Source organism: Rosa rugosa, chromosome 6 (genome assembly GCF_958449725.1).
Source record: "Rosa rugosa chromosome 6, drRosRugo1.1, whole genome shotgun sequence".
Taxonomy (NCBI): domain Eukaryota; kingdom Viridiplantae; phylum Streptophyta; class Magnoliopsida; order Rosales; family Rosaceae; genus Rosa; species Rosa rugosa.
Window position 1 is genome coordinate 7,657,299 of NC_084825.1, and position 23,228 is coordinate 7,680,526.

The window sequence follows — 23,228 nt, forward strand, 5'->3', positions numbered from 1 at the left end:
TTTTCGTGATATCACAGGTGGGTTCGTGATGTCCGCCAACATCTCAAGGCTGATGGAATCCGGGATACGATTCTCGAGCCTAGCCAGGACGTGCTAACCGTAGCGCAAGCTCAAGCTTTGGGAGCAAATAGAGCAGCCTTAGAGGCAAATAAGGCGAAAGGCATCATCCTAATGACTCGTCATATGGATGATTCGCTCTAGTACAAGTGTATGAATGAAGAAGACCCCAGAAGGCTGTGGGTCTCACTCGAAGAAAGATTTGGCAATGTCCGTGACTCCCTGCTTCCTGACCTAGAAGTGAGATGGCATAGCTTCCGCTTCTGTGATTTCAAGTCAGTTCTTGACTACAACTCGGAAGCACTTCGCATTAAATCCTTAATGGAATTCTGGGGTAAAGTGATCACAGATGCGATGTTGATTGAGAAGACTCTCTCTACCTTCCCCGTCTCTGCATTGATGGTTGCTAAGAACTATCGAATCGACGTTACTGCAGGACGGATCACAAGGTTTCATGAGCTCATTGGAGCTATGAATGTTGCTGAAAAGCATGACAACATCATTGTGAATAACTATAATTCGAGATCCATGGAAACAGAGCATATTCCGGAATCCAATTATAGTCGCGCCCCTAAGAGAGGGTGCCAAGAGCGAAACCCTAATCTTAGGAATACTTCTGGACGTTCTGGTCCATATAATTGCTCTACTTGGGAAGGTAACCGCCAAAATAGGCGAACACGAAACCGAACAGGTCAATGTGGAAAGAGAGAGGGAGGCAACGCCTCTGGCCATGTTGGTGACGCCACCAACACTAAGAGCCATCTAAATGACGCTTTCAAAGCACCTCAATCAATGGAGTCTGAGCAAAGAGATGTATGTTCTCGATGTGGAGTATCCGGTCATTGGGCATACATTTGTAGAGCTCATGAAGAAATTGTCACCACCTACAAAGTATATTGTGAAGCAAGAGATGCTCACTATGTAGAACAAGAAGATCAAGAAGATGATCTAGAGTGAAGGGTTGAAGACTACAAATCTGGCTGGGATCAATAGATCGCCAATTCTGTTTAAGTCTTTATTTTTCCAAGAGATATAATAGGCAATTGCCATATACTTCATAGTAAATGCCATTGGTTTAGTTTTTCTTCACATAGGCTCATGCAAAATGAGTATGATGTCTAGGAAGGTTTTGAGATAAGTGGTACTTAAGCGAGCTTTGCTCCACCGACATCTCTCTACTCACCTGGTCATATTTATTTTGGAGTTATCGAAGGAAGTCAAACGACTACCTTTCTTTTGCATTAGCTAGCATTTGGATTTGATTCTCCTAATGGTTAAGAGACAATGATGTACTCTGTTGGCTTATGAATAAAATTTCGAGTTCTTTTCATTATGACTCCATTTTGATTCTGAGCATATTACTTTGTGACTACGATAGCTGGGCTATCAGTATTAATTCAAGGACATGGAATATCACCTTAATGGCACCTTAATAGCTGGGCCATCATCCACTTGCCAAATGGCACCTTAATTACAATCACAAAAACTCTCTACGCTCCTAGGGCTAATTGCACCTATGAATAGCCAACAGATTTCATGCGAAAACATATGTAGAGAACGAAAATGAGTTCCATTACAATACCTCTAACGATTGCGAACAAAGGCGCATCTTAGAGAAGTTTATGTGTCTCTCTAGTGGATTCTATGTCACTATTTGAGCTATTAAACCCAATAAAGTTATGAGAGAAGATCTCTTGGATTTAGACACATATTGGGTTTGTCACGATAGGATAGGTGATCCTGGTCATGATATGATGATCCGTCTACTAAAGACTTCACATGGACATCCTTTCCTTTGAGCGACACAAAGCATAAATCAAAAGTTTATTCCTGGACTAAGTGTGACTGCCGCCGCCGTCAACCACCAGCCTAGGGCTGGCATAGTCCTTATCCGTGACGCAATGGATAGCGTACATCATGGTGATGACGCCCCAGGTGATGCTGCAATCACCAACTTTGCTTCAAATAGCGTTTCAGACGCTCAGGCCCAACCAAAATCCTCATTGGTTGCTTCTAAAGCCTCTCGCTCGTTTACAAAGCCTGTTCCTTAGGGAAATTAGGACTGAGACCGTCCTATTTAAAGGATATGAAAATACTCATTCTGTTCTTACATAGAATCCATGGGGATTCTATGGACTGATTCAACCAACTTGCGACGTTTAAATATCTCATGATGTTGGTTGACACGCAAACACGCTGGTCACGTGTTGTGCCATTGTCCACTTGTAAATGCTGCTCATGCTACACTCCTAGCACATATCATATGACAACAGGCTCACTCCCCGAATCATCCTATTCAGTCAATTGGATTTGACATTGCTAGAGAGTTTACATCGAAGACTTTCGATGGTTATTGCAATGGGACTGCGACAACACCAAGCATAACCAGCAACAACAGACTCTCCTAAAGATCAAAGTGAACTAGGTTCAATCTGAGGACAGTGTGGCAGACTTACTCACTAAGTCATTGCCTAAATTCCACTTTCGAGGAACATGTTGGTAGCATCGTTTGCGGAAGTTATCTGAACTCCCATGACCTTAGTCATCAAGGGGAGATGCAGACAGCAGGGAGAGATGTCTACATGTATGGTCTCGAAACGTGAAGGGTGTGTTGTGGTCTTTTTCCCCTTCGACCGAGGTTATTTTTGTCCCATTGGGTTTTTGTTACTCGGCAAGGTTTTTAATGAGGCAACGATAGGAGCATCACGTTTGGACGACACAAGGGGGAGTGTTCAAGTAAATCCAGAATATGTGTCTGGCTCAAACTCTAGGTTACTTGACCTAGTGGTAATAGGGTTTTAATTAGAGATAATTTCGGAGAATATCTTAGAGATATCCATTCATTGTATGATTATTTTTCCTTGTACAATTCAAATTCTATGCATTGTAATCCTTTATATAAAGAGGCCCCTATTATCAATGAGAACACACAATAAATTTCTCTCAATTCCCATTTCTCTAAAACATTATTAAAAATTACAATTTATTTTCTTATTCCCTATAGGACACGTATTTAAACTTTAAGCTTAATCATTTCAATCATCATTAAACCCTAACACAAAAACACTCATCATCTTCAATCATTCTCATGTTATGTTAACGCTAATGGAGTCTAAAAACACCTACTTGGAGCCTGAAAATGATGTAATCACGTTTTTGTTTTCTTTTCTTCAAGTTGGATTCTCTTGCTATATGAAAACAAACATATGCATACAACATACCTATTAGAATTCTTCTCCAGGTCATTATCTTCTTCAAGTTGGATTCTCTTGCTATATGAAAACAAACATATGCAGACAACATACCTATTAGAATTCTTCTCCAGGTCATTATCATAGAATTGAGTATTGATTTCTTGAAGAACATATATCCTAAGATCGAGTTGGAAGGCCCTCGTCTTTGATTTTTGTATAATGGGTTTTGCCGAGCTCCCTGAGGAGGTCGATCCTTTAAGCTTGATTATGAGGATTTCTTGCATTCTAAAAAAAGGGAAGAGCATGTAGGGTGAACAAAGAAAACTTAAAACTAAAAAAATATATGTAGGGTGAGAAGAGCATGTAGGGAAAATGATATTTTGGGTACTATAAATGGGTGAACAAAGTAAATTTGAACTAAAAAAATACATATAGGGTGAGAAGAGCATGTAGGGTGAACAAAGTGGTTCGTAGGGTGGCAATAGCCGCACCCTACGAATATTGGAGTCACCAAAAAGTCTTGCATGCGCGCGAAGTTTCTTGGCCTTCTACACCACAACTGATTTGTAACTCAAATGTCACATTAGGCATAAGCTTAATTCCATAACCACATATAAAATCCCAGTGACATAGCATAGAAGGATGGGCAGCGAATAATTAATATATGGCAATAGGCTCTTGTCACGTCTTTATCGTTTATTTTATTTATTTATTTATTTTTTTTTGCAAAATTACAATATGATGATGACCTAAATTACTGAGATTGGAAAGCACTACAGTGAGATTGGAAACAAGGAAATTGGAAAGTGCTAAAATTAATCATCTTGAGCACATTTTAAAATGAAACAAACAATTTGCTTTCTAAAACTTCTATATAGATCCGAATCTAGAACCTCCTCCATCTATGCCAGCTCCATCTCCCTGTTAGTACGTTGCTAGGATATCTATAATCTTTATCAATTGGAGAGAACTAAAATCAAAATTATTTTAGCCATTTATGGTCAGAAAGTGTCCCTAACCACTGACACTTGGACTCAATCCAAAATATTGACTGCATGGTCCTCATAGCCCAATTCATTGATGAAAAATGAGTTTTGCAAAAAAAAATTAAATAAATAAATAAGTAAAGGTCTGTTTAAGTAAATCCAAATTGTGTCTGGCCCAAACTCTAGGTTACTTAACCTAGTGGTAATAGGCACTACTACACAAAAGGCTTCACACGACGGTTTAAAACTGTCGTCTCACGTTTTGCATTTCCGTGGTCTATCGAGGCGTCGTCTGATGAAACGCTATCAGACGACGGTTTTCAACCGTCGTATACCGATCATTGGGTCGACGGTTTTCAGCTAACTCCGTCGTCTGATGGACCGGCAGATCTGCCGACATGCTGTCGACAAGCTGTCGACAGAAATATGCCGTGGTGTGACTTCTACTCATACCACGGTTTTTAGGATTCCAGCGTTGTGTCTTTGTTGTTCAGAAGTCAGTTTTTATTTTTAATACGTTGTGTGAATTGTATACACACGACAGTTCTTCCAGCATAAAATGTGGTGTGATGACCTAAAAGTTCAGAGTATGTGTGCCTTCACACGACAGATATAACTCGAACCGTTGTATTGTGACATTTGAGACAATGGTTTTTGCTAATACTTGTTGTCTTTGTGTGCATCCAACAATGATATCAGTAAGAACCGTCATGTGAATTGTTGAAAATTTGTTTGATTCAACCCTATAATCCTCATCAGACGACGTATTTTCTTTTTTTCCTACTATTGTTTGATTTGGTAATGGCAAGATTCAGATTTAGCTGGAACCAAAAATTGACCAAATGAACAATAATTTTCTTATAATAAATAGCTGTTATAATCCCATAAATGGATCCGATAATGCTAATTGTATCCAAAAAATAGAAAAGATCACATCTACGGATCTCTCATACAAAAAAAAAAAACATCTACAAATGTGGCTAAAATAGTCTCATCCGTACATGATCACATCTATAGAAGAAATGCAATTCAGGCCAACCCAAAAAGGACCAACATCTTGCCTAATGCACTTCAGACCTTGCATATACCCAAAAAAGACCAACAATGATTCATCCCAACACACTTCCCAACTTTGGCAGGTTCTTCACCTCATAATTTGTGAGTTCATTACGCAGTTCATCAACTTCAGCGTTTGTTGCGAACTAAAGAGAGGTGGTGGATGAGTGCCCCATAGTGATCCTCATTGATGATTTAATGCGTGCCAGGCAAGTCTCCATAATGCAGATTCCCCCTAAAAATAAAAAGATGGAAACGTCATATGCTGCTAAGGCTGTATGAGATATTACAGTAAACATACTAACCTCAAGAACTATCCTATTGAGGAACGTCTCTGTATCAGTGTGAACATAAGAGTCAGAGTTCTCATTGATAGTAAGAGGAGCACTTATGTGCGGTGCTCAAAGAATAATCCAAATAAAAAAACTCATGACCAATTTACCTGTCTAATTTTCTCACTACCAGTTGCAGCAATGAAATCAGGAAGCTGAAACAGTTGTTTCTCGATACCATGTTTACCCTGCAAAATCAATCAAGTCTCGATGAGATACCAGTAATGGTATAGTTCTTTACTCAAATCAGCAGTATACTATATTAAAATTATAGATGAAGTCCAGAGCACTAAGCATTATGGGATTGCCTCTGAAAGTTCAAAGCAGATACATTGGTACCTTTAAAATGAATAAAATGTGTACAATATGCTAAGTATATCCCCAAATATGGCCTTAGTTATACCTATATCCCCCAATCAACACTAGCAGATACATATAAAGATAAATCAATCAAGGGTGACTTTTGCCAAACACCTATTACTAGTATAAGAAATTCCTGGCTTTTCAATTTGTTCACAGAATACCTAGAACTGCAGGTGAGCAGGTTTATGTTCTTTTGTTAAATAAAAATGGAAGAAAGTTAGTAGTAGAGGACGACCACGGCTTAGAGAAAGTGTTAATTTAGCATTCCTATATTCCCATATTATTCTGCATTTTTAATTCTATACACTACATTTCGATGACTTCGTGAACATGTTATGCACTCAGAATCTCATAATTCATGAACCACTGATTAATATAAACTAGAGTAGAATTAGAAAAGCTAGGTAGATCTAATTACCAGATTCAGTGTGTAAGAAATTCCTGTACGATTTCAAAAAGACCAGCAATTTAGGATCAGCTGCAGTTGCATCCCACACCTGGAAACATATTAACAGTTAAACAATCTTAATATCAAAGCTGTACAAATGAAAAAAAAAAAACAACAGAGAGAAACATACATGAGCTATTTATCTTGCATATAGTCCAAGTATTTACCAGGTCCCAATTATGCCTATATCCCCCAATCAACATATAGTCCAAGATTGTATTGAAACCATTTGAATTAGTTACACTACTACGTACTACCGTTTCATACCAAAACCCAAACCAAAAAAATCAAACAGAAGTAAAAAACTTAAAACTTCCTTTCTTGAGCAAATGAAACATAGGCAAATGACGGTAAAAACAAACTAATAAAATCAAAATTGAATTCAAGTATCTAAATTTAATCATGCCCAGATCAAGAATCTCAGGGAACTTGCATCAAACTGGAGCCAAACCCATCTTCTTGTGCACACTATAACATACACTTCACCTCTCTCCCACAAGAATTAAAAAAAAAAAAAAACAGCAAGAGACTCTGAAGCATGCTAAGTTCCCAAAATCAAAAAAAATAAATAAAAAAGAAGCAAGATTATAACAAGTCAAGTGGGAGTGTAAGTCATGAGAGTTCTTTTATACTATCAATTGCCATTCCAAGTTGAATATCAACACCCTACATTAGAAATTAGAAAGAGTACATAAGTCTAAAAAAATCAAAGTAAACAAGAAAGAGAGTAACCGTCATGAAATATCATAGATGAAAAAGTAAGGCCTGAAAAACAAAAACCTTAAGAGTCCCATAACTTGTAGAGCTAGAGTTCAAGTACAAAACCAATTAAGCCACTGAAACGTTGAGTACAAACTTTAATACTTCATTAATAAGAAATCTTACCTTGTATCAAGTTATTGACGAATCACAATCTTGTAACTAACATGTTATATCTACAATTCAATACAGATTTGAATACTAACCAACCAATCACATACCAAACACCAAAACTTAATCAGACTTGTATCAGACAAATTTCAGAAACTAAAGCACAAAAAACTTATAAGTTATTCCTCAGTCCTCAATCCTAATCCAAATCTTTACCGGCCAATAAAATTTGAGCTTTGAATCCCATAATCACCTATCCATTTATGACTTATGACTAATTGATTAGACAGCTAGACATTTCTTTTCTTTTCTTTTATCCTAATCTCATAACCTCCAGCTACCTATTTTCAGTTAGCTAAGATCTAAGATGATGAAACCAGAGATAAGGGTGAGGAGGAGGAATGAATAATAAACAAGAAAGAGTTCATTTTCCCCAAGTCCTTTTCTACCACAAGTCCCTTTCTATCAGACCGACTCTGTATAATAGCACAGATCAATTGAAAACATCGCACAAATCGAAGCTAACTCAAACTTTATCGAATTCAAAAACAAAATTATTTACTGGATGAGATCCGTGTAATTGAGATCGTTTTTTGGTTCAAGACTGTAGTTATATGTTTTGACAATATAGCAATATATAGATAAAAATACATACCACTTTGTTAGACGTTGCTTTGGGTACTGCTGGCATTTTGGTATTCCATCAGTTAAAGAAACAAGTCAATGGAAAACAAGGCCAAAAGGTGTGGCTGAAAAACAAACCACAGGAAGCATCAGAAACTATAGTAAGGTCATATAAAATGAAATCAATGGAGAAAATGGTTTGTATCTAGATAAATGAGCAGAGAGATCATGATTAATAGCAGTAGTTGCTGTCAAAATGCAGGTCTAAAAGTACTTACTAGGATATCGCTACAGCTCTTGCTGGATGAGGTCATAGGGGAAGGGGCAAAGCTGTTCCACTCTACATTTTGCAACATTCTTCGCTCTTCTGCAGAGAAAACTGAAATTGCAGCCAATCCTCTCAACGGAAAGCCATAGAAATTTCTATTAAAATTAAATTGGGACTTTTACCTTTCAGAAAACCATAAGCAGATTCATTTCGCCTAACAATCCCACAGAAATTTCAACAATTTTGAAAATTTATCTTAGTGATTGGAGAGAATAAGACAACCACCACATAAAATCCCCCAAACTAAAATTAAATTGGGGATGTTTACCTTTCGGGAGGGATCAGCTTTGGAGCTAGAGCGCTGCGATGAGGTTGTTCGTCATCTGTGCTAGGCACCGACTGGATCCTCTTCACCCGTTCATGGGGTCGAAGGAGCTCACCCTTCAGGTTCTTCTGCTCCTACGTAGAGAGACCAAAATGAACTGTGAGAGAAAGAGATTCGAAGAATTGGAGAAGAGATGGCTTCCAATCTAGGGCTCTCTCCAGGCTACCCATTAGGTTTTCAATCTAGAGGCAGAGATGGTTTTGGTCGGGATTCGTCAAAGAGAGAGAGAGCTTTGGTTGGGGTTTGTCGAAGAAGAGATAGGGTCGGGGTCTCTGGAGGAGATAAGGTTAGGGCTTGTCAAGAAGACGGGGGAGACTTGTGTCGAAGAAGGGAGAGGGAGAGGGTCGAGGACTCGAGGTCTGTCGAAGAAGGGGTTTCTCAAGGAGATAAGGTTGGGGTTTGTCAATTCTTTCGTTCCCAAAATGAAGTATAGGCTAGGTGGCGTGGTTTTGAATAACATTAAGAAGCCCTCGTTTAATTCATGGACAAGCCCTCAGAGCGAGGCTCAGAGCCTCAGACAATGGTTTTTCATATCTGTTGTCTGAATGCCACTTGAAAATTTTCAATTTTGCCTCCTTATGCTGCCTGGTGAGAGGGAAATAAATTTGGGGGGAGAATGGTGGGAAATGTTGGAGGGAATGTCAGTGAACATGTTTTGACTTGCAAATCTATAGATTCACACCACAGTTTTAAAGAAACCGTCATATAAACACTACATGTTGAGGAAATTTAAATGGTGCCAATTGGTGCGAAACTTGCCGCCTCTATAACAATTTAACCTCACACCACGCTTCCATTTATAAACGTCTTCTGAAGCAATACATAATTCCAGTATGAAAAACACCCGTTGGTTGAATTCATATTAGAAGACGGAAATTTTACAACCGTCGTCTCAATAATGAGAAATTATTCACACCACGGAAAATAGTGTTACGTCGTATGAGAGGTGTCGTGTGATTCATTTTCTGTAGTAGTGAGGGTTATTAACTAGAGATAATCTCGGAGAATCTTAAAGATATTCATTCAGTGTATGATTACCTTTTCTTGTATGATTCAGATTCTATGCATTGTAATCCTATTATCAATGAGAATACACAGCAATTCTCTCTCAATTCCCGTTTCTCTAAAACAAGTTATCAGCATGACGTCCTAACCCTAAAACCTAATAGCCAAAACCCTAAATCCAAAAACAAAACCTTGAAAACCTTTCGGCCCCCGCCGCACACCTTGAAGACCTCCACCCAAGGATTCCAGAACGGGCGGTAGAACCACTAAAACTGGCAGTAAACTTACCGAACCGGCCACCGGAATCTCCAAACCATCCGCAGCAAATATTCAACCGGTTCACCAACTTCCGGACCTCCAATTGCTACCAAATTTTTCCAGCAGCAGCCCTTAGATCCCAAGATCCTGGAACGGGAAGAAAGATTCCAAAAACTGGCTGAACCGGCCGACAGAACGTCTGGCAGAAAAACCAGCGGAAGGAAAAAAAAAAAAAAACAAAAGGAGGAAGGAGAAGGTCACTGCAACAGGCCCAAGCCACTGCCACGTCAGCCCGCCACGTCATCAACATGGGACCCACGGCCACGTCATCACCCGGCCTCACTACCACTTCATCACCGGACCCCACTGCCACGTCAGCACCGGTAAACTCCGGTCAAAGCCAGTTGCCCGTTTCCGGTCGACTTTCTGGTCACTTTCGGCGATTTTTCCGGGCAAATTTTCCGGCGACCTATTTCGAGGTATTTTTTTTACCAAAAGTTCCCGTTTTTGAAGTTTTTATTTCGTTTCTCTTCTTTTTCTCGGGGACTTGCAAACTCCCTTGTTCTACCCCCCTTTCTTCATCATAGGGGAGACCTAATTAAGCCGAACTATGGGGGTTCGTGCTCACTCCAAGCTTGGAGCTTTTTGAGATCTTCAAACGTAGAGTTTGTAGAGAATTTATGATTGACCACTTACGCCATTGTTTCGATCTAATCCAATACCTCTTGGAATTGAATTTCTTAGAAGCGATTACGCTCAGAAATTTTAAATGTCTTCATGGTAGCTTTTTCGCTCCGAAACTAACCCTTTTTCTTGTTCTCTTTCAGGATGAGTAACTTGAACAAATTGGACTTTGCTCCATTGGGAACAACTGGCTCTGGATATCACAGGTGGGTTCGTGATGTTCGCCAACATCTCAAGGCCGATGGAATCTTGGATATGATTCTCGTGCCTAGCCAGGACGTGCTAACTGTTGAGCAAGCTCAAGCTTTGGAAGCAAATAGAGAAGCCTTAGAGGCAAATAAGGCGAAAGGCATCATCCTAATGACTCGTCATATGGATGATTCGCTCCAGTACGAGTGTATGAATGAAGAAGACCCCAGAAGGCTGTGGGTCTCACTCGAAGAAAGATTTGGCAATGTCTGTGACTCCCTGCTTCCTGACCTAGAAGTGAGATGGCATAGCCTCCGCTTCTGCGATTTTAAGTTAGTTCTTGACTACAACTCGGAAGCACTTCACATTAAATCCTTAATGAAATTCTGTGGTAAAGAGATCACAGATGCGATGTTGATTGAGAAGACTCTCTCTACCTTCCCCGTCTCTGCATTGATGGTTGCTAAGAACTATTGAATTGATGTTACTGCAGGATGGATCACAAGGTTTCTTGAGCTTATTGGAGCTATGAATGTCGCTGAATAGCATGACAACATCCTTGTAAATAACTGTAATTCGAGATCCGTGGAAACATAGCATATTCTGGAATCCAATTATAGTCGTGCCCCTAAGAGAGGGCGCCAAGAGCGAAACCTTAATCGTAGGGATACTTTTGGACGTTCTGGTCCATATAATTGCTTTACTTGGGAAGGTAACCGCTAAAATAGGCGAACACGGAACCGAACAGGGTCAACGTGGAAAGAGAGAGGGAGGCAACGCCACTGGACATGTTTGTGGCGCCACCAACACTAAGAGCCATCTAAATGACGCTCTCAAAGTGCCTCAATCAATGGAGTCTGAGCAAAGAGATGTATGTTCTCGATGTGGAGTATCCGGTCATTGGGCACACATTTGTAGAGCTCGTGCAGAAATTGTCACCGCCTACAAAGCATATTGTGAAGCAATAGAAGCTCACTATGTGGAACAAGAAGATTAAGAATATGATTTAGAGTGAAGGGTTGAAGACTACAAATCTGGCTGAGATCAATAGATAGCCAATTCTGTTTAAGTCTTTATTTTTCCAAGAGATGTAACAGGCAATTGCCATATACTTTGTAGTAAATGCCATTGGTTTAGTTTTTCTTCACATAGGCTTATCCAAAATGAGTATGATGTCTTGGAAGGTATTGAGATAATTGCTCCACCGACATCTCTCTACTCACCTGGTCATATTTATTTTGGAGTTACTGAAAGAAGTCAAACAACTACCTTTGTTTTGTATTAGCTAGCATTTGGATTAGATTCTCCTAATGGTTAAGAGACAATGATGTACTTCGTTGGCTTATGAATAAAATTTTGAGTTCTTTTCATTATGACTCCATTTTGATTCTGAGCATATTACTTTTGTGACTACGATGACGGGGTCATCAATATTAATTCAAGGACATGGAATAGCCCAAGTTCCCCTTGCCAAATGGCACCTTGATTACTGTCACAGAAACTCTCTAGGGAAAATTGCACCTATGAATAGCCAATGGATTCCATGAGAAAACGTATGTGGAGAACGGAAATGAGTTCCTTTGCAATACCTCCAATGATTGCGAACAAAGGCGCATCTTAGAGAAGTTTATGTCTCTTTAGTGGACTCTATGTCACTATTCAAGCTATTAAATCCAATAAAGTTATGAGAGAAAATCTCTTGGATTTATACACGTAATGGCTTTGTCACGACATGATAGGTCATCCTAGTCATGATGATCCATCTACTAAAGACTTCACACGAACATCTATTCTTTCGAGGGAAACGAAGTATGAATCAAAAGTTGACTCCTGGACTATGTGTGACCACCGCTGCTGTCTCTAGCACCGCTGCCGTCCACCACCAGCCTAGGGTTGGCACAATCCCTATCCATGACGCCATGGATGGCGTCCATCATGGTGATGGCGCCCTAGGTGATGCTACAATCACCAACTTTGCTTCAAATAGCGTTTCAGACGCTCATGCCCAACCACAATCCTGATTGGTTGCTTCTAAAGCCTCTCGCTAGTTGTTAATGTTTGGAATCGGTGACTCTAATTAACGTAAAAGAGAGAGAGAGAGAGAGGGACACACGATGTATAGTGGTTCGTCTCCCGCCTTAGCGGGAGACTACGTCCACTTGAATATTGTACTATGTGTGTTTGGGCCTTGCGGCCCAAAAGGGATTACAAAGTGTGTAATGGGATGGCTTCTAAGTGTGAGGAGGGGTCCCTTTTATAGGTAAGGGAACCCCTCTCACTTACATTTTCTTAGATGTGGGATTCAAAACCACTATTCTAGTCTAGAAAGCCATATTGTGGAGGCATGTTGGCAAGGCCAGGAAGGTGGCTTCCCGGCGAGGTATTAGCTGCTTCCGACTACCGTGGCGTAGCTTGGACATCGGGCTACGGGATGCATGTCACGGTTGGGTCCCACCATGGCTTGTGGGCCCCCCAAAGAGGGTGTTACTTATGCTTGGTGACATAGCAACTTAGTCATGCTAGTAGAGGTATCTACACTAGTTTACAAAGCTTGTTCCTTAGGGAAATTAGGACTGAGACCGTCCTATGCAAAGGATATGAAAATACTCATTCTGTTCTTACATAGAATCCATAGGGATTCTGTAGACTGATTCAACCAACCTGCGGACGTTTAAATATCTCATGATGATTGGTCGACACGCAAACACGCTGGTCACGTGTTGTGCCATTGTCCACTTGTAATGTTGTTTATGCTACACTCTTAACAAACATCATATGACAACGGGCTCACTTCTCGGATCATCCTATTTCGTCAATTGGACTTGACGATGCTAGAGAGTTTACATCGAAGACTTTCGACGGTTATTGCAATGGGATTGATGTTGGACATCATATTCCCATGAACACACCCAAATAGTCTCGCGGAAACGACTACGATGGTAGTCCGAACAATGGTAATGCGCACCAATCTCCTTATATCCGCTTAGGGTGATGCAATATCGCATGCAGCTATGCTAATTCGTCTACGGCCCACTGCTACTCAATCTACCTCTGCGTTACAGCTAGTGACTGGGTACAAGTATCGTACTTACGCATATTTGGGTGTGCCATTTATGTGCCAATTGCGCTGCAACAACGCTATATGATGTGTCCTTACAGACTAATGGGCAACTACGTTGGATTTGAGACTCCAACAATCGTCCGCCACTTAATGCCCTTGCAAGGCGATCTCCTTACCGCTAGATTTGCGGGTTGTCACTTTGATGAGACAGTCTTCCTGTCGTTAGGGGGACATAAGAACACAGATGTTCAACAGGAACGACAAGAATTATCGTGGCCTGTCCCCACTATGTCTCATCTCGATCCCCGTTAAAGTGACAAGATCACACAAATATGCTGCAAACTGCAAGGAAGGACGTCCCTATGAGAGGATGTAGCGCCACCCCACACGGAGGTAGGCATGTCGCCAACGCCAAAGAGAGTGGTACTCTGGCGTTATAGGCCATGGCCTCAGCTAGGATGCGTGGGAGGCCCGTTGATTCAAAGGATACTTTGGCACATTCCAATCTTTTGATGATCAAGACTTCAAATCCGTCTCATGAGAATCTTCCGTTTTATGGTTATCATTGGGGGACGCCTCAACGTCAGAACCTATTCATGAGAATATAGAGCTCTACGAAAATTACACTAGTGTACATGAGACGTGGGATAGAAACTCCATCATAATTGATGACGTAGTCAAGCATTTCGTTGCGCTTGAGTTTGTTGAGTCCGATGATATCGAACCATGCTCCGTTGATGAATGAATGCCAACGTAGAGAAAATTGGCCTAAATGGAAAGATACGATCCTGGTTAAGATGGATTCTCTAACGAAGAGGAAGGTTTTTGAGCCAGTGATGCCAACACCTCCTAACATAAAACCTATTGACTAATGGGTCTTCGTTAGAAAGTGTGTTGAGAAAAAGAGATAGTTAACTCGCCTTATGGCGCAAGGCTTCTCACAAAACGCCCTGGAATCAACTACGATGAGACATATTCTCTCGTAATGGATATCATTGCACTCCACTACCATGTCAGTTTGGTAGTTTCCACATAACTGAACATACAGCTTACAAATGTGGTCACTACGTATCTCTATAGGGATCAAGATACAAAATATACATGAAGGTTCATGGTGAACTTCACTTACCCAAGTCAAGTGGCTCTAGACCACGGAGAGCATTTACAATAAGGTCGAAACGCTCACTAAGATGACTACTTGATTCGGAAAGGATATGCCCACGCGTTTCCATAACAAGTTTCGAATTCCATCGCGGTTCATGTTAGACATGATCTTCATTGGAAGCCCTTAAAGAGTTAAGGGAAACCGCTGAACACTTGAAATCCGAGTTTGAGATGAAGGATCTTGGGAGAACACGATTATGCCTCAGTTTGGAACTTGAGCACCGTGTTGATAGATGCTTAGGCATTTTGACAAGGTCTAACCTCTAAGCACCCCCATGATCGTCCGTATTCTTCATCCTAAAAAGGATCCTCTTGATGTGCTAGAGGCGGAAGTGCTCTACATAAGTACAATAGGCGCATTATTGTACTTAGCTCAATGCACAAGATCGGACATCTCATTTACCATGAACTTGTTAGCTAGATATAGCTTTGCACCAACGCGACGCCATTGCATTGGTGTAAAAGATATCTTTCGATACTTGAGTTGTACGATTTATATGGACTTGTTTTATTCCTACAGAGAGATGATGGATTCAGACCAATCACACACCAGGAACACCGCCAACACTGGCCTGCGACCACTATCCACATCCCAAAACGACATGTGTTTTGGAAGGTTTTGCTGATATTGGGTATCTCTCTGACCCATACAAATGTCATTCCCAAACTGGTTAAATGTTCACCATGGGAAAAGACCGTGATATCTTGGAGGTCTACAGAACAGACCATAGTCGCTATATCTTCGAACAATGCAGAGATCATTGCTCTTCACGAAGTGGTTCGTGAATGTATATGGATTGGATCCATAATTACGCATGTTCGAAAAATTGTGGTTTGAAGTCTACCACAGATGAGCCTACGACCATTTAGGATAATGCTGCTTGTTTTGAACAAATGAAGCAAGGCTACATCAAAAGTGACAACACCAAAGATAATCAGAAACAACAAACTCTCCTCAAGATCAAAGTGAACTAGTTTCAATATGAGGACAGTGTGGCAGGCTTGCTCACTAAGTCGTTGCCTAAATTCCACTTCCGAGGATCATGTTGGTAGCATCGTTTGCGGAAGTTATCCGAACTCCCAGGACCGTAGTCATCAGGGGGAGATGTCTACATGTATGGTCTCCAAACGTGAAGGGTGTGTTGTGCACTTTTTCCCCTTCGACCAAGGTTTTTTTTGTCCGACATGGTTTTTGTTACTCGGCAAGGTTTTTAACGAGGCAATGAGAGAAGCACCACGTTTGGGCGACACAAGGTGGAGTGTTGAAGTAAATTCAAATTGTGTTTGGCCCAAACTCTAGGTTACTTAACCTAGTGGTAATAGGGTTATTAACTAGAGATAATCTCGGAGAATCTTAGAGATATTCATTTAATGTATGATTACCTTTCCTTGTACAATTCAGATTCTATGCATTGTAATCCTCTATATAAAAAGGCCCCTATTATCAATGAGAATACACAGCAATTCTCTCCCAATTCCCGTTTCTCTAAAACAAGGTCCTTAATTTATGTGTGATACCTAGGGCTGGTAATTTCAGCTGAATGGCCCGAACCAACCACAAACCAGCCAAAACCGGACCGGCCCAAACTGAGAAAGTGTTTGCCGAAGTGAATTGGATATAGAAAAATTCAAAATAATCCCCACACTTTGAGGATGGGGAGATTCGAACCCCCACCATCATACATGCAAATGCAAAGCCCCAATCCCTAGGTCAATTGCATTGGGTTGGTGTATTACAAGCAAAAATAATATATAAGCCTAATTAACCTTCCTTTCCTTTCTCTCCCATCAACACACTGTGCCACAAACCATTCATATTCATCCATCTCTTCCTTATCGAACAACCGCGAACCCACCCCCTCATGCAAATGCAAAGCCCCAATCCCTAGGTCAATTGCATTGGGTTGGTGTATTACAAGCAAAAATAATATATAAGCCTAATTAACCTTCCTTTCCTTTCTCTCCCATCAACACACTGTGCCACAAACCATTCATATTCATCCATCTCTTCCTTATCGAACAACCGCGAACCCACCCCCTCCCCCCTCCCAAATCTTCATTCTCTTTCTTCTTCTCTAACAATTGTATACATTTAGCCCAGATTTCTTTATCTTTCTGCTTCTCGTGTTTTAGACTCTATGAAAGACATATTTCTTTATCTTTATTCTCAATTCCAAATTTCCAGTCACAAAACCTCTCAAAGTTTCTTTGATTCCTCTTTATTTTTCTTTTTAAGTGCTAATCTCAGTTGCCCAAACTCCTCAGTTGTTCCTCCTCAGATTTCTTCTCTTTCTTCTTTCTTATATATCCTTGTTTTTTTCATCTTCTTTCTTCTCCTCCAGATCTGCAACTATATATGGAGACAAAGTTCGAACTCGCCGGCTTCCATGGTGGTTTTGCTTGCGGTTGAAACTGAAAACCAACCGATACCAAACTGATATCTCAGTTACCGATTAGTCGGTATACCGGTGAACTTAGATCGGTAATGGTTTCAGAATTGGAGTACCAACAATAGTCAGTACGATAGATGATATAGGATAAAAAGGCTGGGTTTAGTGGCGAATCTAGCCCTAGTGATACCAAACCATAGGGGAAATACAATAAAATAACTAGTCGAGACTTGTTTAATTGGGTGGGGAATAGAGAAAGTTTTTACTTTTTTTCGTGGATAATGCATCTCCCAATCAAGTAGTTTTAGATTACATGAGAGATAAGATAGAGAATTGAAGAGAGCTGGTTTTGAGTGGGCAATTTCTGCATATGAGGTGTTGCAGCCACATCCTTAACTTAATTGTCAAGGATGGAATGGAGGAGCATGGATTCCTCAATTGAGAGGATTAGAAACTGTGTAAAGTACATTAGATCAAGTCCTGCTAGGTTGGAGAAGTTGAGGTAGTGTGCAGCACAAGAAATAATTGACTACAAGGGTAGGATAGTGCCTTTAGATGTGTGTTGTGGTGACCCGAGAGAGGGGGTCCCACAGCGCCGCAACCCCGAGCCAATGAGAAACCGACATGTCACGAATGACATCCCGATAACTTATCAACCCGAAATCGCAAGGCCTTTTGGGTTTAGGTTGTTGGTTTACAAAACATCTTCTTGGACAAATCATTCTAGCAACCGAACAACATATCTTCAAAGCGGAATTTAAAGTGGGCTAAAGGATTTGGGCTTACAATAGGAGCCCAATTTGAAAAATAACAAATCACTAAGTAAATACAAGTGTGAGAGACGCGCCCCAGGATTGAGGGCCTCCCGAAATTTTGTAAATAAGCGAGTAGGAAACAATTAAAAAGTAAATAAATAAGTGACTTCAAAATCCGATAAAGGACCAAAACCTTCTTTTGATAAAATTAAAGAAGAATGCGCCAAGCCGGGCCATGTGCCTCCTCTGTACGCTCCCCGACCACATGTTCGAGACCTGCACACTGTTGTAGGGGTGAGCTTTCGTCCTCGCATGCCCAGTAGGGGCCGACCCAACCATGCTAGGTTTGAAAAATAATATACTTGAAAATATTTACTACATAATATTGTGCACGTTTATCGAAAATACTTTAAAAAGAGTCAACCACAAACATTTGTTCTCTTTTATAAAACATATGCAGCATGCTTCACACAACTTGGAGCTCCGAGATACTTACCTGTCGGCTAAACTAAAACAAATCGGTGGCCGACCCGGTTCATCATCCTTCGAGAACCAGCCAACTACTTTGTAGTCCTTGTGACTACAAGTAGCGAAAGTGTCCATTTCCTGGCCCTGAGTCTCCTATGACTGGTTCACTGTCAGTACTCACCCTTCCTCGACAAACATAGGAGCACAGCCCCCTCTGGAGGTTCACGGTTATCGATACCGTGGGATCCCTAGGAATCAACGCGTCTAGGTCCCATTCACTTTCAGGTCACAAGTACAAACATACAATGGGTACAGTATCTCAACATGCAAGTCTAGCCTCGGTTTTCGCAATCAGCAATTATCAGTTATGAAAACACAAGTATCACGAGGCATCGACTAATGAACAACCAAAAACGCACTTGCAGGCAACATACTGTCTTAGTATAGCATTCCACATATATTGAAAAGCCTCTAACAAGGAAGGGACAACTCACCCTACTTGGAATTGGAGTGCTCGTCCACGCTTAGCTTTGTTTCTGACTTTCGATACTTCATCCAATTCCATGTGCACACGCTCGAGTCCTTTAATAAAAATTATTTCCGATAAGTAATTAATTTACAATTTCAAATTGTTCAATTCCTTTGCAAGTTACCAATTTATCTCTAACCAATAATTAATAGTAACCATTCCCGAACAATTCACTTAACGTAGTAAGCTCATTCGGGATATGGTGATCACACTTCTTCCCATATTAAAGTTTCGGTCAACCGGTTTGACCTCATTTTATTTAGCCTTTAAACCTTAAGCAATTAAATAGCAACCACCATTCCCGAATAATTTCATTCTACGGTAAATCCGGGATATGATAGGTTTGGAATATTTCTATTCACGGACCTTAAATTGAACATCCCACATATTAATTCACTTATCAAAATCCGGTCCATTCTTATTTACCACTTTTCTCATGCATTTGACCAAACCACTGATTCCATTCTTATTTTACATTTCGACGTCGATAACAAATTCATCCTTTTAATTCTCAAGACAATTCTCTTTTATTCAATAAGCCAATTCATACTTATTCATATACTTATTCATGCCAAGTTTCCAACATAACAGTTAATACACAAGCAGCATAACCATATCTCATTCTGTTTACTCAGTAATGCCATAACTTCTATCAATACAAACAGCACACAACCATATAGATCCCAGATGCACAGTCCCCTTACCATTCTTCTTTTCCAGTTCAGAGACCAATTCATCGCTGCAGCAATTCACCACCACGATTGTTTTAACACCTAAGGCACCAAAGGATTAACAACCAACCACTGACCAATCTTGTAATCAAATCAGAGTCTGCTTTTAGACCTTACCATTTCCGATTCAAATTGAAACTGACCCAACCATTCCTTCTTCTCCCAATTCTTCAAAACCGCAGATTCCACAAACCTCACACAATCCCAATTAAATGACAGAGTTAGGGATTTCATTTCACGTCAAACCTAAAGCTCCAATCAAAGCGAAACATGAAGATTACCTAATAAAGGCAGTCGGAAGCTCCAACAGCCGTGAGCGGCGGAGCTAGAGGCGCGTGCGGCGGACGAGGTGGCTCTGGTCGGAGTTAGAGGTCGGGGCCCTAGGGATTTGGTGTTTGACAAGGCGCTGATTCTACTCTTGATGGTGGTTTCGCTCGATTTGGACTGGAGGCCGGAAAACGAAGACATGTGAAGCCGAGAGCTCCGATGATGCTCGAACGGCGTCGTCAGGCGTCGGCAGGCAGAGGGGTTTCTGGGTTTTGCTCCGCTTTGCTGGTCGAGTAGAACTATGGTGGCGGAAGGGCGAGGAAATAGCCGGAAATTGAAGAAAGTGGAGGAGTAGTGGTGTCGCGACTGTGATGGTCGTGTACGGTGGCTGTGGGCGATACATGTCGAGAGGTGAGGCTCAAGTTTGGTTTGTTTTGGGTGCTGGATCGAGTGGTGGTGGCGGTGAGTGGAGAAAGTGACTGGAAGTAGTCTTTCCGGCTAGGCATGGTGGCTGAAACTGTGGTGGTTGCATGCAGTAGCTGGAGGCGGTGCATGCCGGTGATTCTTGCTGGGTTTAGGTCGGAATCCCGTCCTGGTTCGATTGGTGGTGGCGGTTTTGCAAGGTGGTGACCAGAAATGGTGGTTTCCGGCGATGGCAGAGAGAAAGAGAGAGAGAGAGAGAGTGCGAGAGGTCGGGGGAGAAAGAGAGAGAGAGAGAGGATGCGGCCGAGAGGGAGAGAGGAGAGTTTTGGGGTCTCTAGGGCTTTCTATTCCTATTTATACTAGTGTGTGAGAATTACCGTATTTACCCTTGCGACGAATTACGAGACTCTCTTAGCTGATTGCTTTCGGTTTTGGGCTCGTAACATTTTCTTTGATTCATTTTTTTTTTGTCGGAAACTTCCTAAGTTACTCCTCGACTTTGTCCTAGGCCCAAAACTCGATTTCATAAAAATTAAAAATCCAAAACTTTGTTACAACTCAATTTATCGTATTCGAAACTTCAACAAACGGTCGCCTCACTAAACTTCGGTAACCTTCTAGGCCCAAATGAAAGAATCTCGGCCCAAACTTAAATCATAAGGCCCAATAGGTTGTCTCGACATTAAAACAATCTCCAAAGTCATTTCCTCCACTTAAATCACCTTGCGGAAAAATCTTATTGGCAAGAAATTACTTTCAAAAGTTAACTAAAATTTTCAGGGGCTCACATGTGCACTAGATGGAACTCAACATATTTAATGCTAGACATAGCTATAAAGTAGTGGAAAACTTTTCTTTGGTTGGAGGGCGAGGATTTACAGTTTGAATCCTATGTCAATGAGAGAGTTGGTGGAAAGAAGAGAGATGGACCTTCGATTGGTATCAATTAGGAGAAGGTTGCAAGGTGTATCGTTATGAAGCCATGTAAATATGGGTTGATAGTGGACGACCTACCAACATCCCAGATTTTGTCTTGGCGGAAGAATGTGTGTTTTGCCGGTAGTGATTGGCAGCAGTGTGACCGTTCCAACGTTGTGCCGGGTGTCTTTCAGGCTATCGGCATCTAGGTATATAAACAATCAGAACTGGAGCACAAACGCATTCGTAGGGTGCTTAGCGTGTTCTCGGCTCTGTTTGATAGGAGCTCCTACCGACTTTATCGCTTTGCGGTTCTCGTGAAGCTTAAGATAACTCTAGTGTTACGTAGGGCATCTCTTTTGTTCTCATACTATTATTCATTGTTCTATTGTTCCTTTCTTTATTTGTTATTATGTGTATCGCCGACACTAAAGTCGTTTTTGTTTTTGCAACCAAGAAGCCACTTAGAGGACGAAGGGTCAATCCTTCACATGACGACCGAATGGGGAGCCATGACTTGCTGCGTGGGCTCGTACTGGAAGGCAAGCAGCCGAGGGAGACCCTCATCGATAATCATAATGTCGCCACCAACAAGATGGGGTCTTGATTGATTCTGACTTAAGCTTCAGAGGGTTCAAGACTGGCAACCTCGATCTCCCTCTGATCTTTACTTTGATTTGTAGCAGGTAGAGAGTTATCGGCAACAAAGGGCACACAACGTATTCGGGAACATCATCGACTGTTGGTATTTACCCTGAAACACAATGAAATGACATCATTCTGTTTTTAGTACTAAACTGCATTATGCAATTTAGTACTAGTTTCTACATTTTGCATTCTGCTAATGCATTTTCTTGCTTTTAGTTTTTATTACTTAACATCAAACTTGGTTTAGTACTCATTAATTCTTTGTTTTTAAAAGTACAAGTTGTTGTACTTAGTTTTTTTTTTCCTCCAAAACTGCAGCAAGACAAGAGGATGGTGGCTATGATGGTGAATGAAGTCAAGTCAAGAGCATGTTTTGTGGCTCTCCATTGAGTATGCAGACAATGATCTTGTGGCTGCACAAGCTTCTTTCTCAGTGACTCAGCCAAAGTTTGACACTGCAGATGCAACTGTTGTTGAAGAGGATAGCCATGCTGCAAGTATGCATGAGTTCATAACGCTTAGGGAGGAAAAAGATGTTGTCGAGATCAATAACGAAGTTGGTAAATACTTGCTAGAGCCAACAAATGCAAGTTTCCAACTGTTGGATTCGTGGAAAGAAAATTTGCAAAGATATCCAATTCTATCACAGATCGCAAGGGATGTTTTGGCTGTACCTGCATTAATAGTTGCCTCTGAAAGTGTATTCAGTCTTGGGAAGACGATTGTGGATACATTTATGGCAAGTTTGACCCCTAAAATGGTTGAGACTCTTGTCTATTGAAGTGATTAGTTGAGGGCTACAAGTATGAGCCCTAACGAGTGTAGTTTTGCTTGTCTATTCACTATGTTTTTTCCATAGCTTATAGGCTCGCTTTTAAGTGAGAGATAAAGTTCGAATATTGTTGGTCTATCCTATGTATCACTGTGGTTTCACCACGAAGCCTTGTTTTGTCCATTATGTTGCTTTCAGTAACTTTGAAGTTGTTTAAGGGAAGAGGATGCATAGTAGAAAGATTTAGTGAGAAACCCAGTGAGGTATTTCCTTTCAAATGTAGATATTTGGGTTTGGGAGGTTAATTAATTATATGTAGTTATGTATGGCCTCATTAAGTAACTATGCTCCTGAATTGGAGATTTTTGTTGCCCCTTTCTAAA

General features: G+C 40.9%; 2 long non-coding RNA genes across 4 annotated transcripts; both read right to left on the reverse strand.

Annotated features, from left to right (window-relative positions):
• Positions 1–5,071: 5,071 nt before the first annotated feature.
• LOC133718168 (uncharacterized) lies at positions 5,072–9,149 on the reverse strand. 3 transcript variants are annotated; one of them, XR_009850120.1, is made up of 6 exons: positions 8,527–9,149; positions 8,209–8,309; positions 7,962–8,055; positions 6,407–6,485; positions 5,736–5,813; positions 5,072–5,627 (listed from the first exon to the last, which is right to left on the reverse strand). It is a non-coding gene; the product is annotated as an uncharacterized LOC133718168 (long non-coding RNA). The 3 variants fall into 3 exon arrangements; XR_009850119.1 differs by having other exon boundaries at positions 5,072–5,813; positions 8,209–8,297; positions 8,527–9,148; XR_009850118.1 differs by having other exon boundaries at positions 5,072–5,813; positions 8,527–9,147.
• A 10,480-nt stretch (positions 9,150–19,629) lies between these two features.
• LOC133717800 (uncharacterized) lies at positions 19,630–20,818 on the reverse strand. Its single transcript, XR_009849953.1, has 2 exons — positions 19,935–20,818; positions 19,630–19,859 (listed from the first exon to the last, which is right to left on the reverse strand). It is a non-coding gene; the product is annotated as an uncharacterized LOC133717800 (long non-coding RNA).
• Between the last annotated feature and the right edge of the window lie 2,410 nt (positions 20,819–23,228).